At 41.0% G+C, this 13,308-nt stretch overlaps 1 protein-coding gene across 1 annotated transcript in view; it reads left to right on the top strand.

The window, feature by feature from the left end:
• The window catches only part of LOC310757138 (uncharacterized protein), a gene marked incomplete at its 5' end in the record, with an annotated part of 52,644 nt that extends 40,662 nt beyond the window's left edge, over positions 1-11,982 (top strand). Inside the window, one exon of the mRNA XM_083602339.1 lies at positions 11,700-11,982. The remainder of the gene's footprint in view (positions 1-11,699) is intronic.
• Positions 11,983-13,308: the final 1,326 nt, after the last annotated feature.

A 13,308-nucleotide genomic window follows, 5' to 3' on the forward strand; every position in this document is an offset into this window, starting at 1 on the left:
CCTATTTTTCTTGCTTCTTCGTTCTCTTTCTTATATAATTCTTTGTAAAATTCCTGGAAGATCTTCTTTATTTCTCTTGGATCTTCTATTTGATGTTCTCCTCCTTTTATTTTATTTATCGTATTCTGGTTTTGTTTTTTTCTTAGTTGCCATGCGAGGAGTTTCCCTGCATTATTAGCTGATTCAAAAAATTTCTGTCTCATAAATTTTATTTTCCATTCGACTTCTTGATTTACCAATATTGAAAATTGAGTTTGTAGCATGTTGGGTTGAAATAACGACAGACAGGTAGCGAGTGTCATCTGGGAGGCATCTCTTGAGCAAGTCTCAAGGAGCCTCTTTTATTGAATATTACAGCATTGCCACATATGTGCTTATTGCTGATTGGTTAACACAAGTACAAAGCAAAGGTTACATTAATCACCAATACATTAAAGGCTGGGAAAGGGTGCACAGAACTAGACAGGCATGAAGACCTCCTAATTAAATTATAACCAATGATTAATATAATAAGACTTAAAACAATTACTAATGATTGATATAACATTCATCCGTGGATGTGGTCAACTATGCATTAAGAACAGGCACGTTACGGTGTTTCATGAACTGAATGTGAACTGAACATTCTGGGGTGGTGAGTGAGTGTCTTAGTATTGTTTGTGCAGCATTGTGTGCAGGAGCGAAACTTAAGAGCAAGACTTCCCATCAGGCCACAGCCGTGTATAGGATTATTGCATCCAGCATCCCAGCAGTAGCATTTTAATTGTTTGCTTTATCTGTTCATCTTTAGGTTTTATTGTTAGTTTCCTTTCACACTCTATCAACTGAGCCAAAATTTCTTCTTTTTTCTTTTCTCTCAACTTTTTCCTATAACTATTTTGCTGTATCAAGAAGCCTCTCATGACAGCTTTACTCGCATCCCAAACTATGTCCAAACTTGTTTCTTTATATAAATTCCATTTAAAATATTCTTTTAAAGTCTCTTTTGCTTTTTCAATCACTTCTTGATTCTCAGAAAGATTTTCGTTCATCCTCCATCTGAATGAATGTTGTTCTTTACTTCTTAGTTCTAAAATCATAGGGTTGTGATCTGATAATGTTCATGGTAGTATCTCACTTTTTGCTATTCTTGGAGCTATATCCCTTGAAATCCAGATATAATCTGTTTTCCTTCAGCTTTGATGTGGCTCAAAGAAGAAAGTAAATTGTTTTGTGGTTGGGTGCTTAAGTCTCCAAATGTCTATTAGGTCAAGATTATCAACAAGAACAAAAAAAGTCCTTGGTAGCTTGCCTTGCTTAAACTTTTTCTTTTTTCTTGATCTATCTACTTCTGGCATCACCACACCATTGCAATCTCCCATTAGTATTATCTTTTGATCAACAGTTTCTATCAGTCTTTCTTCCAGCTTCCTGTAAAATTCCCCCTTATTTGTATTTGGCGCATAAATCCCAACCACACTGATTTTCTCCCCCTGGTAATTAATTTGGACTACAATTATTCTCCCTTCGTCATCCTTAAAAATAAATTTAGGCTCCCATTTCTCTTTAATATATAACACCACCCTCTTTTCGTGTTAACATTTGAATTAATAAATTTCGTACCCAACCTTTTGTTTTTCAGAATATGTTTATGTTTTTTAGCTACATGGGTTTCTTGTAAACAAATTACATCAAGATATTTTTTCTTCAAAACGTTTTCAACTTTATTTCTCTTAGATTTCTCATTTAATCCATTCACATTCCACGTTAACAGTTTCAAAGTCATTTTTACGTATTTAGTTCTCAGCTATGAATTAAATTCAAATTCGGGTGGTTTTGTCCCCAAGGTTCACTTCCTCCTCCTCTTCCTCTTCCTCTTTGTCCTCTACTTCCTCCTCTTCTCCTTCCTCTTTTTCCTCCTCTTCCTCTTTCTTTCTTTCTTTCTTTCTTTCTTTTTTCTTCTTCCTTCTTTCTTCCTCTGAGTCAGTCTCCTTCTTGATTCTCAATCACTTCTTGATTCTCAGAAAGATTTTCGTTCATCCTCCATCTGAATGAATGTTGTTCTTTACTTCTTAGTTCTAAAATCATAGGGTTGTGATCTGATAATGTTCATGGTAGTATCTCACTTTTCGCTATTCTTGGAGCTATATCCCTTGAAATCCAGATATAATCTGTTTTCCTTCAGCTTTGATGTGGCTCAAAGAAGAAAGTAAATTGTTTTGTGGTTGGGTGCTTAAGTCTCCAAATGTCTATTAGGTCAAGATTATCAACAAGAACAAAAAAAGTCCTTGGTAGCTTGCCTTGCTTAAACTTTTTCTTTTTTCTTGATCTATCTACTTCTGGCATCACCACACCATTGCAATCTCCCATTAGTATTATCTTTTGATCAACAGTTTCTATCAGTCTTTCTTCCAGCTTCCTGTAAAATTCCCCCTTATTTGTATTTGGCGCATAAATCCCAACCACACTGATTTTCTCCCCCTGGTAATTAATTTGGACTACAATTATTCTCCCTTCGTCATCCTTAAAAATAAATTTAGGCTCCCATTTCTCTTTAATATATAACACCACCCTCTTTTCGTGTTAACATTTGAATTAATAAATTTCGTACCCAACCTTTTGTTTTTCAGAATATGTTTATGTTTTTTAGCTACATGGGTTTCTTGTAAACAAATTACATCAAGATATTTTTTCTTCAAAACGTTTTCAACTTTATTTCTCTTAGATTTCTCATTTAATCCATTCACATTCCACGTTAACAGTTTCAAAGTCATTTTTACGTATTTAGTTCTCAGCTATGAATTAAATTCAAATTCGGGTGGTTTTGTCCCCAAGGTTCACTTCCTCCTCCTCTTCCTCTTCCTCTTTGTCCTCTACTTCCTCCTCTTCTCCTTCCTCTTTTTCCTCCTCTTCCTCTTTCTTTCTTTCTTTTTTCTTCTTCCTTCTTTCTTCCTCTGAGTCAGTCTCCTTTCCCCCAGGTCTGTGAACAGCTCTATCTCCTTCCAACTTTCCCAACTCTCTCTCATATCTCCTTGAGAATTTCTTTACCTCTTGAATATCAGTTAGCCTAAATCTTTTATCTTTATAATAAAAAGAAATCCCCTCGGGGAATTCCCACCTATGTTGTATTCCATTTCTCTTCAACAAACTCACTAATGGTTTGTATCCGTCCCTCTTTCCTAAAAATCTAGTGGGAATTTCTTTAAAGATGATAATTGGCCTACCATCGATTACCAATTTATTTTGGTAACTCATTCTCAAGATTGCGTTTCTCATATCTAATGAATTAAAAATCATTAGACAGTCGCCTGGTAGGTTTTTTTTTATTTAGCCTTTAAAGATCTTACTTTTATTCTAAATACGTTCTCAACTGTGTATTCAATTTCTTCTTCTTTCATATCCATCCATCTTGCCAATTCCTTGATCATTTTTATCTTTATATTTTCATTCATTTTCTCACCTACGCCTCTAAATTTCAAATTAAGTTGTTTCTGACGCATCTCCAATAGAGCTAAACTGTCCCAGACCTGCTGTGTTTTATTTAAATCTACTACTTCATCCTTGATTTTCTCCATCTCTCTCTTATTTTCTTTGACTTCTTTTTGAATCCTTTTCGTTGATTCCTCAATCGTCTTGGATCTAACTGTCAAATCTTTAATTTTATTTTAAAGTTCTCCTACCACTCCCTCTATTTTCTTATCCAACGTTTCCTGCACTTCTCCTAATTTTTTCTCCATATGTTGTTCATTTTGTTTAAATTATTCCTTTATTTTTAACCACAAAATATCCAAATCCTTGATCTCTTCCTGTCTGGAAATTTTCCTTTCTCCTGGTCCCCCCCCCATTTTCCCCCCATTTCCCCCTGCCATTTTAGATTAATTACTGCAGTAAAATATTCTGTCCACCGGTGGGGTAGATGATTCAACCTGTGATGTGGTCCAAAAGAGCCAACAGAGTAAAGATAAGCAGTATAAAATATAATCCTTGCTTGCAATTTCACTCTATGCCTCTAGGTGTCACCCTCGGTTTTCCTCCACCCCCCACAATGACTTTCACTTTTTATCTCTTTTTGTTCCTAATTCAGGTTACACCAGTGTCAGTAGTACATAACTACTTTAAATATTAGTCCAACTCTAAGTCCATCAGAGGTCCTCTTCTTCTGCTCTTCTGCAACTTGACAAGTCAGTCCTTCGATGAAGTTTCCGCTGGTCTTCAACCACTTGTTGGCCTAATCCACCAGAGTGTAAATACAGGAAGCACTTTTTATTATTGTATCCCAGTTCAGTCTTTATTTCTAGCCACTTGCTGGCTTAATCCACAAGGAGATGTAGAATTATCAGATACTAGGGAACAGACCCTCCCTTTACTCCAAACTCAGTTTTTTTCTAGCCTCTTGCTGGCTTAATCCACAAAAAAGTGCAGGAAGGGGACTGTATCAAACAGCCAAGTTTCAGGAGGGGAGTGGGGTTGTTTTTTCCTGGGGAAAATTGCAGTGAATGATAGCAACACAGTCTTTAAAGTGCTTATGGGTGTGGCAACATTTCTAATAATTAAGAACTTAAAGGTCCACATAAAATAAGACTGCCAAGTCTATTTCTTCTTCACCTAAAATTCAATCTCTTTCTCCCCTTTGCTGGTCTAATATATCAAAGAAGGGATAAGTAATAAACTCTTTCTCTTTCTCCAGTCTTTTACCGGCAAGGACGTAGCAGAAAAACCACAAATGCAACCTTGAAACCTCCACAAGCAGATGGTTTTAGTCAAAGATAAACGATGTTGTAAAAGGATTTACTGCAGTCTCTGAAGACTTTATGGGTTCTCCCTCCCTTTTCCTCCCTTTCTGCTTGAAGCCTTTTCAGACCTGGAGTGTTACTTTTCCTCCACCTCAAAAATAATCCCAAGAAAAGTTTACAAAGTCCTTCTTTTTAACTCTTCTCTAATAACTTGTTTCAAAATGTCCTTTGCCTCAGTACGTTGTTTTGTTTTCTACTCACTCAGCATGAGCTTTCACTTCCTTCTTCGTTCTTGTGACTTTAATCTCTGCACCATTTTCTCACCGCTGCAGGGACGGACTCCCTTTTTACATCCCTCAGCATCCGAATTTTATTTACTTGTATTGCAATTTTCCCAGGATAAATATATACTGTAAGCGTTTTAAATTCTTTTCTTATTCCTTTGGATGTTTGCTAATTTCATCTGAAGCATGAAATAGCACAGCTGGAGGTTTAGGATCAGAGTTTTCCTTCTACTGCTTGGCCTCCCTTCCCAGGTTGATGAGCCGCTCACTTCCCTCTACGCCACTTGCATAAATCACCTGCTTGGCTGTTGGAGTCACTATTGGTCTCGTCTGCTCAATGTGCCAGAGCCTGTCATCACATGCAGTGAAAGTCCCCGTCTCACCAAGGGATTGAGACCCATCAATTATCCTCAACTGGTTTAGTTGGCCTGTCGAAGTTTTTCCTGGGTTGTGCGTGCTGTTGCATGCTGCCAGCTTCTAGGACCCACAGGTGAGAGCTGAGTACAGGTTGGGGATTAATGGTGGATCAATCACCCCAGAAGGAGCCCTATATGTCCCCCACGAGAGGTACTACCCCAGCCCCAACACCCCATGACATAATACTATTAATGTATTTGATGTCTCAGGAATAAATTTGTGTATCCAGCAATAAAACTAACAGCTTCATCCCATGAATGAATCAGTGCTAAATATCCAAGGCTGAAGTTTCCATTAAGTACAGTTATATATTAATGTTTAATATGAAGCTTCTTCAGTGTGACACAGATTCCGCATTGAAATGGAGGAGGTACGTCCAGGAGTGACGCAAATGGAGAAAGGACAGTGAGAGAGGCCTGGGCAGAGAATATACACTAGGATAGTCCTGTGTCAGAAAACGGGCACGAGGTCAGGTGGCACATCATAATTATAAATACTAATTGGGATGAGTGCCAATTGAACTTGATGTGTGTCATATTCCTCTGTTCTCTCCCTTGAAACCCCAACAGGATTTTGTCTCCCTGCACTCTGAAGCAGACGATGGAGAAGACAGGCAAGAGTTCTGGGGGGCCATCTGTAAATTCAAAAGGAATAACGAAGAAACCATTTGAATGTATAGAGTGTGGAAAGAGCTTCAGTCGAAGTCTAAACCTTAGAATACATCATCGAACTCACACAGGGGAGAAACCATTTAAATGTATAGAGTGTGGAAAGAGCTTCGCTCATAGTGGGAAACTTCGACTACATCATCGAGCTCACACAGGGGAAAAACCATTAAAATGTATAGAGTGTGGAAAGAGCTTCAATCGAAGTGAAACCCTTAGAATACATCATCGAACTCACACAGGGGAGAAACCATTTAAATGTATGCAGTGTGGGAAAACCTTCAGTCAAAGCGGACACTTAAGACTACATCAACGAACTCACACAGGGGAAAAACCATTTGAATGTATAGAGTGTGGAAAGAGCTTCAGTCGAAGTGGAACCCTTAGAATACATCAGCGAACTCACACAGGGGAGACCATTCAGATGCATGGAGTGTGGAAAGAGCTTCAGTGATAGTGGGAAACTTCGACTACATCATCGAACTCACACAGGGGAGAAACCATTTAAATGTATAGAGTGTGGAAAGAGCTTCTCTAATAGTGGGAAACTTCGACGACATCATCTAACTCACACAGGGGAGAAACCATTTGAATGTATAGAGTGTGGAAAGAGCTTCGCTCATAGTGGGAAACTTAGACTACATCAACGAATTCACACAGGGGAAAAACCATTTAAATGTATAGAGTGTGGAAAGAGCTTCAGTCAAAGTGGACACTATAGACTACATCAACGAACTCACACAGTGGAGAAAGCATTTAAATGTATAGAGTGTGGAAAGAGCTTCAGTCAAAGTGAGAAACTTCAACAACATCATCGAACTCACGCAGGGGAGAAACCATTTAAATGTATAGAGTGTGGGAAAAGTTTCAATAAAAGTGGACACTATAGAGAACATCAGCGAACTCACACAGGGGAAAAACCATTCAAATGTAAAGAGTGTGGAAAGAGCTTCAGTCGAAGTGGACACTATAGACAACATCAACGAACTCACACAGGGGAAAAACCATTCAAATGTATAGAGTGTGGAAAGAGCTTCAGTCAAAGTCAAACCCTTAGAATACATCAGCGAACTCACACAGGGGAGAAACCATTTAAATGTATAGAGTGTGGAAAGAGCTTCAGTGAAAGTGGGAAACTTCAGCTACATCATCGAACTCATACAGGGGAGAAACCATATGAATGCATAGAGTGTGGAAAGAGCTTCACTCATAGAGGACATCTTCGAATACATCATCGAACTCACACAGGGGAAAAACCATTTGAATGTATAGAGTGTGGAAAGAGCTTCAGTCGAAGTGGAAACCTTAGAATACATCATCGAACTCACACTGGGGAGAAACCATTTAAATGTATGCAGTGTGGGAAAACCTTCAATCAAAGTGGACACTATAAACTACATCAACGAACTCACACAGGGGAGAAACAATTTGAATGTATAGAGTGTGGAAAGAGCTTCAGTTGAAGTGGACACTGTAAACTACATCAACAAACTCACACGGGAAAAATCATTTGAATGTATAGAGTGTGGAAAGAGCTTCAGTTGAAGTGGAAACCTTAGAATACATCAGCGAACTCACACAGGGGAGAAACCATTTAAATGTACAGTGTGGAAAGAGTTTCAGTCAAAGTGGACACTATAAAATACATCAATTTCACATGGGTGAAACCCTTTAAATGTAAGGAGTACAGAAAGTAACTGGAGGAACGTGTAGCTACGCTCCAAAGAATTAGAGAGCTGGAGCTCTTCTTGGAAGCAACAGAGCACACCGTCTCCACCAAGGAGGAGACAGGGGACTCCCCTGAGAAGGAGGCTAGTTCACCAACACAGGAGCCAGATATATGGAGAAACGTGACTCAAAGAAGTAGGAGGCCCAGGGTTCGCTCTGATTGTTTAGAAATACGCAATCGCTTTGAGGTCCTTTCCCCTAGCATGGAAGACGAAGAGCAGACTCCATTTGAGGATCTCTCCCTCATTACAGTCGATCAGGTATATGAAGACGAGCAGCAAAGGCAGTCCTCAGGGAATGTGCAGGCGACCTTGGAACGGACAGCTCACGGAAGAACCCCGACCAGACCTAAGAGGAGGCGTGTAGTGGTGATAGGGGATTCCCTACTGAGGGGAACAGAAGCAGTGATCTGTGGGCCTGACAAGATGTCTCGGGAAGTGTGCTGTCTCCCCGGGGCTAAGATCCAAGATGTAACTGAACGACTGCAAGGAATCATAAAACCCACTGACAAATACCCCTTCCTCTTGGTTCATGTGGGAACCAATGACACTGCAAGCAATAGCCTCCAGAAGATCAAAAGAGATTACGAGGCTCTGGGCAGGAAATTGAAGCAATTAAATGCACAAATTGTCATCTCATCTGTCCTCCCAGTTGAACGACGTGGCCCAGGGAGAGAGGGAAAAATAGTGGAAGTGAACAACTGGCTTCGCAAATGGTGTAAACAGGAACGGTTTGGATTCTTAGATCACGGAATGCAGTTTCTTGAAGATGGACTTCTGGCAAGCGATGGGCTGCACCTCACAACGGTTGGGAGGAATGTTTTTGCAAAAAATCTCAGAAACCTCATCAGGAGGGCTTTAAACTGACTAATGTGGGGGAGGGAGACAGTGCTCCTGAAGGTAGGAGTCTATCAATTGATGAAGATGATCATCCAAATGTCATAGACCGAATGGAGCAAACAGCACGCAGACCTAGTGGTGGGAGGAAAAAATCCTTAAATAAGAGACACGGGGGAATGATTAATGGACTTCAATGTCTGTACACTAATGCGCAAAGTATGGGAAATAAACAAGATGAGCTTGAGCTCTTGGTACAGCAAACTAAATATGACATAATAGGAATCACTGAAACCTGGTGGGATAAGTCCCACGATTGGAATGTAATAATGGAGGGATACAATCTATTTCAGAGAAACAGACCAGACAAGAAAGGAGGAGGAGTGGCGTTATATGTCAGGGATGTGTATACCTGTGAAGAGATCCAAGATTTAGAACCTCAAAGCCAAAGTGAGAGCATTTGGGTCAAAATTAAGGGAGAGAAGAATAACAGTGACCTCATTGTGGGAGTTTACTATAGATCCCCAAGCCAAACGGAGGACATAGATGATGCCTTCCTGGAACAGATGGCCAAGCATGCAAAAGGAAGGGAGATAGTAGTAATGGGGGACTTCAATTACCCGGATATTTGTTGGATGTCAAACTCAGCCAAGAGCATAAGGTCAAACAGATTCCTCACTGGCCTTGCAGACAACTTCATTGTCCAGAAAGTGGGAGAAGCAACAAGAGGAACAGCCATTTTAGATCTGGTCCTAACCAATGTTGATGACCTAGTTAGTGGGGTAGAAGTGGAAGGATCATTAGGCGCGAGTGATCATGCTCTTCTGAAGTTTACTATACAGCGGAAAGGAGCAGCCAAGCATACTAGGACTCAATTTCTCGACTTTAAGAAAGCCGACTTCATAAAACTTAGGGAAGTGCTTGGTGAGATCCCATGGACAGTAATACTAAAAGGAAAGGGAGTTCATGATGGCTGGGAGTTTGTTAAGAGGGAGATAGTAAAAGCACAACTTCAGGCAATACCAATGAGACGGAAACATGGAAGGTGCCTAAAGAAGCCAGGGTGGCTATCTAAAGAACTTTTAACTGAGTTAAGATTAAAAAAGGATGTGTACAAAAAATGGAAAAGGGGGGAAACCACCAAAGAGGAATTCAAACAAATAGCCAGCACGTGTAGACACAAAGTCAGAAAAGCTAAAGCACAGAATGAACTCAGGCTTGCTAGAGAGGTTAAAAGCAACAAAAAAGGCTTTTATGGGTATGTTCGTAGCAAAAGGAAGAACAAAGAAACAGTGGGGTCACTCAGAGGAGAAGATGGTGAAATGCAAACAGGGGACACAGAAAGGGCTGAACTCCTCAATGCCTTCTTTGCCTCAGTCTTCTCCGATAAAGAAAACAATGCCCGACCTGAAGAATTTGGAGCAAATGATTCAGCAGAGGAAACACAGCCCAGAATAACTAAGGAGATAGTACAAGAATACTTGGCTAGTCTAGATGTATTCAAGTCTCCAGGGCCAGATGAACTGCATCCAAGAGTATTAAAAGAACTGGCAGATGTGATCTCAGAACCACTGGCAGTCATCTTTGAGAATTCCTGGAGAACAGGCGAAGTCCCGGCAGACTGGAGGAGGGCAAATGTTGTCCCTATTTTCAAAAAGGGGAAAAGAGAGGACCCAAATAATTACCGCCCAGTCAGTCTGACATCAATACCAGGGAAGATTCTGGAGCAGATCATTAAGCAAACAGTCTGTGAGCACCTAGAAAGGAATGCTGTGATCACCAATAGTCAGCATGGATTTCTGAAAAATAAGTCATGTCAGACTAACCTGATCTCGTTTTTTGACAGAATTACAAGCCTGGTAGATGAAGGGAATGCAGTGGATGTAGCCTACCTTGATTTCAGCAAGGCATTTGACAAGGTGCCCCATGATATTCTTGTAAAGAAGCTGGTAAAATGCGGTCTTGACTATGCTACCACTCAGTGGATTTGTAACTGGCTGACTGACCGAACCCAAAGGGTGCTCATCAATGGTTCCTCTTCATCCTGGAGAAGAGTGACTAGTGGGGTGCCACAGGGTTCTGTCTTGGGCCCGGTCTTATTCAACATCTTTATCAACGACTTGGATGATGGACTCAAGGGCATCCTGATCAAATTTGCAGATGACACCAAACTGGGAGGGGTGGCTAACACCCCAGAGGACAGGATCACACTTCAAAACGACCTTGACAGATTAGAGAACTGGGCCAAAACAAACAAGATGAATTTTAACAGGGAGAAATGTAAAGTATTGCACTTGGGCAAAAAAAATGAGAGGCACAAATACAAGATGGGTGACACCTGGCTTGAGAGCACTACATGTGAAAAGGATCTAGGAGTCTTGGTTGACCACAAACTTGACATGAGCCAACAGTGTGACGCGGCAGCTAAAAAAGCCAATGCAATTCTGGGCTGCATCAATAGGAGTATAGCATCTAGATCAAGGGAAGTAATAGTGCCACTGTATTCTGCTCTGGTCAGACCTCACCTGGAGTACTGTGTCCAGTTCTGGGCACCACAGTTCAAGAAGGACATTGACAAACTGGAATGTGTCCAGAGGAGGGCAACCAAAATGGTCAAAGGCCTGGAAACGATGCCTTATGAGGAACGGCTAAGGGAGCTGGACATGTTTACCCTGGAGAAGAGGAGGTTAAGGGGTGATATGATAGCCATGTTCAAATATATAAAAGGATGTCACATAGAGGAGGGAGAAAGGTTGTTTTCTGCTGCTCCAGAGAAGCGGACACGGAGCAATGGATCCAAACTACAAGAAAGAAGATTCCACCTAAACATTAGGAAGAACTTCCTTACAGTAAGAGCTGTTCGACAGTGGAATTTGCTGCCAAGGAGTGTGGTGGAGTCTCCTTCTTTGGAGGTCTTTAAGCAGAGGCTTGACAACCATATGTCAGGAGTGCTCTGATGGTGTTTCCTGCTTGGCAGGGGGTTGGACTCGATGGCCCTTGTGGTCTCTTCCAACTCTATGATTCTATGATTCTATGATTCTATGATAAGTAATGCAGGTAACATCTTAAAATAGTAGAATACAAGATGCAATGTAATGTTAGGGAGGGGTGTGTCATCTGGAGAGCTGATGGTGAATAATGGTGGGCTGAGTGTCACGTGGTTTTTGGTCTTTGGTGGAGAGATTGGAAATGTTCATGTTTGAAGTTGGGATGCGAGAGTTGTGAAAAGTGGAGTGTGAGACTTTTTGTGTTGTTTTGGATGTACAGTTGTTTAATATACGAAGAGTCACATCACTCCCATTGTTATAATTGCAATAAAGGAACAATTAAGACACAGAAATCTGAAAGCATCTTCTTACATGCAGATGGTAGTCTTGAAACCCTTGTATATAGTTTATATTGTACGAATTAAATGTGTTACTGCCCTCTCTCATTTTTGGCTACGTCAAGGGTGAAGTGTTGAAATAAAACATGATCTCTGGTGGCATCATATAGCTTGTAGCTGGGACCCAGATACGAAGCCTGCTTGCACCCGTGACTGGAACAAAGTGGTAGTCTAAATGTGGTTTGCCTTTTTAGTTTTATAAGATATGAAACTCGCTTATGCTTGCAATTGGAACCCATACTGGTTAACACACAAAACTAGGGCAGCTTTCGGTGTGCTGCTTTTGTCAATAGGTAAATTCTGGGGGTGGGGCTTTGACCAAATAAGGGCAATAAGGGATGGGCATCAGGTATGATCGGGCGGTCTCATAGGCTGTAACCTCTGCGCCGCCCTCCAGCCAATTGGAGGACAGAAGAGGGACATTTGCCCCCGGGGGGAGGATAAACTCCTGTGTTGTTCTGACCTGGGTGTGTCTGAATAGCTCCCCCATACTTGCAACGATGCTTTTCTTTAAATAAACTTTACTACTTCACCAATGGGCTCAGAATTTATATGAAAAGCTCCTAGGGCTTTCAGCTTTAGGAGCCAGTGTTTTATTCCTCACACAGAGCAGAGAGTGGGCACCACCAGAGCCTCTGGCAGCAATGTGCCCGGCGGTGGCACAGGTGTGTGTTAAATGCTTCACTGTAAGCTCCTAGCCAATTATCCCCCAAATAACAGACACAGGGGAGAAACCATACGGATGATTATAATGTGGAAAGATGTTCAGGCAGGTCCCAAATTTAGAATGCTAAGGGACAACTGTGGGAATGTTAAGGATAGTAGGAATGGATATGTTGAATAAGTGATATCCTTCCTTCACTCACGCTAGTGAGTGATGTAGCAGAGCAGTTTCCCCTCAATATAGCAGGAAGATAGTTTGCAGATTCGTTTGAATCTCTTTAGTTAAGTCATCCAATCTGGCTTGCCCAGATGGATTATTCCTCGTGTCCCCTTTTATCCCTCTTAAAAGACACAAGAATCTTTCCTTAAAAAGTAACAAAAATTTTACTCACATTTCAGTTCACAATTTGATCCCTGAAAGGCCAGCTTTACTTTAGCATTAACATTAAGCATTGTTAGGTGTCAGCTTCGTTCCGGAGCTGACAGAGGCTGGGAATCTAAAGCAGGCAAAGGGAGATAAGGACACTGGAATGCGAGCTGGAATGGGAGAGGGAGGAGGGGCAGCTGAGTGGCATAGCTTCAGAGAACAGAGAGCAAGCAGCAGATACCAATCTTAGC

Source organism: Podarcis filfolensis, assembly GCF_964270895.1.
Source record: "Podarcis filfolensis genome assembly, chromosome: 2".
Taxonomy (NCBI): Eukaryota; Metazoa; Chordata; class Lepidosauria; order Squamata; family Lacertidae; genus Podarcis; species Podarcis filfolensis.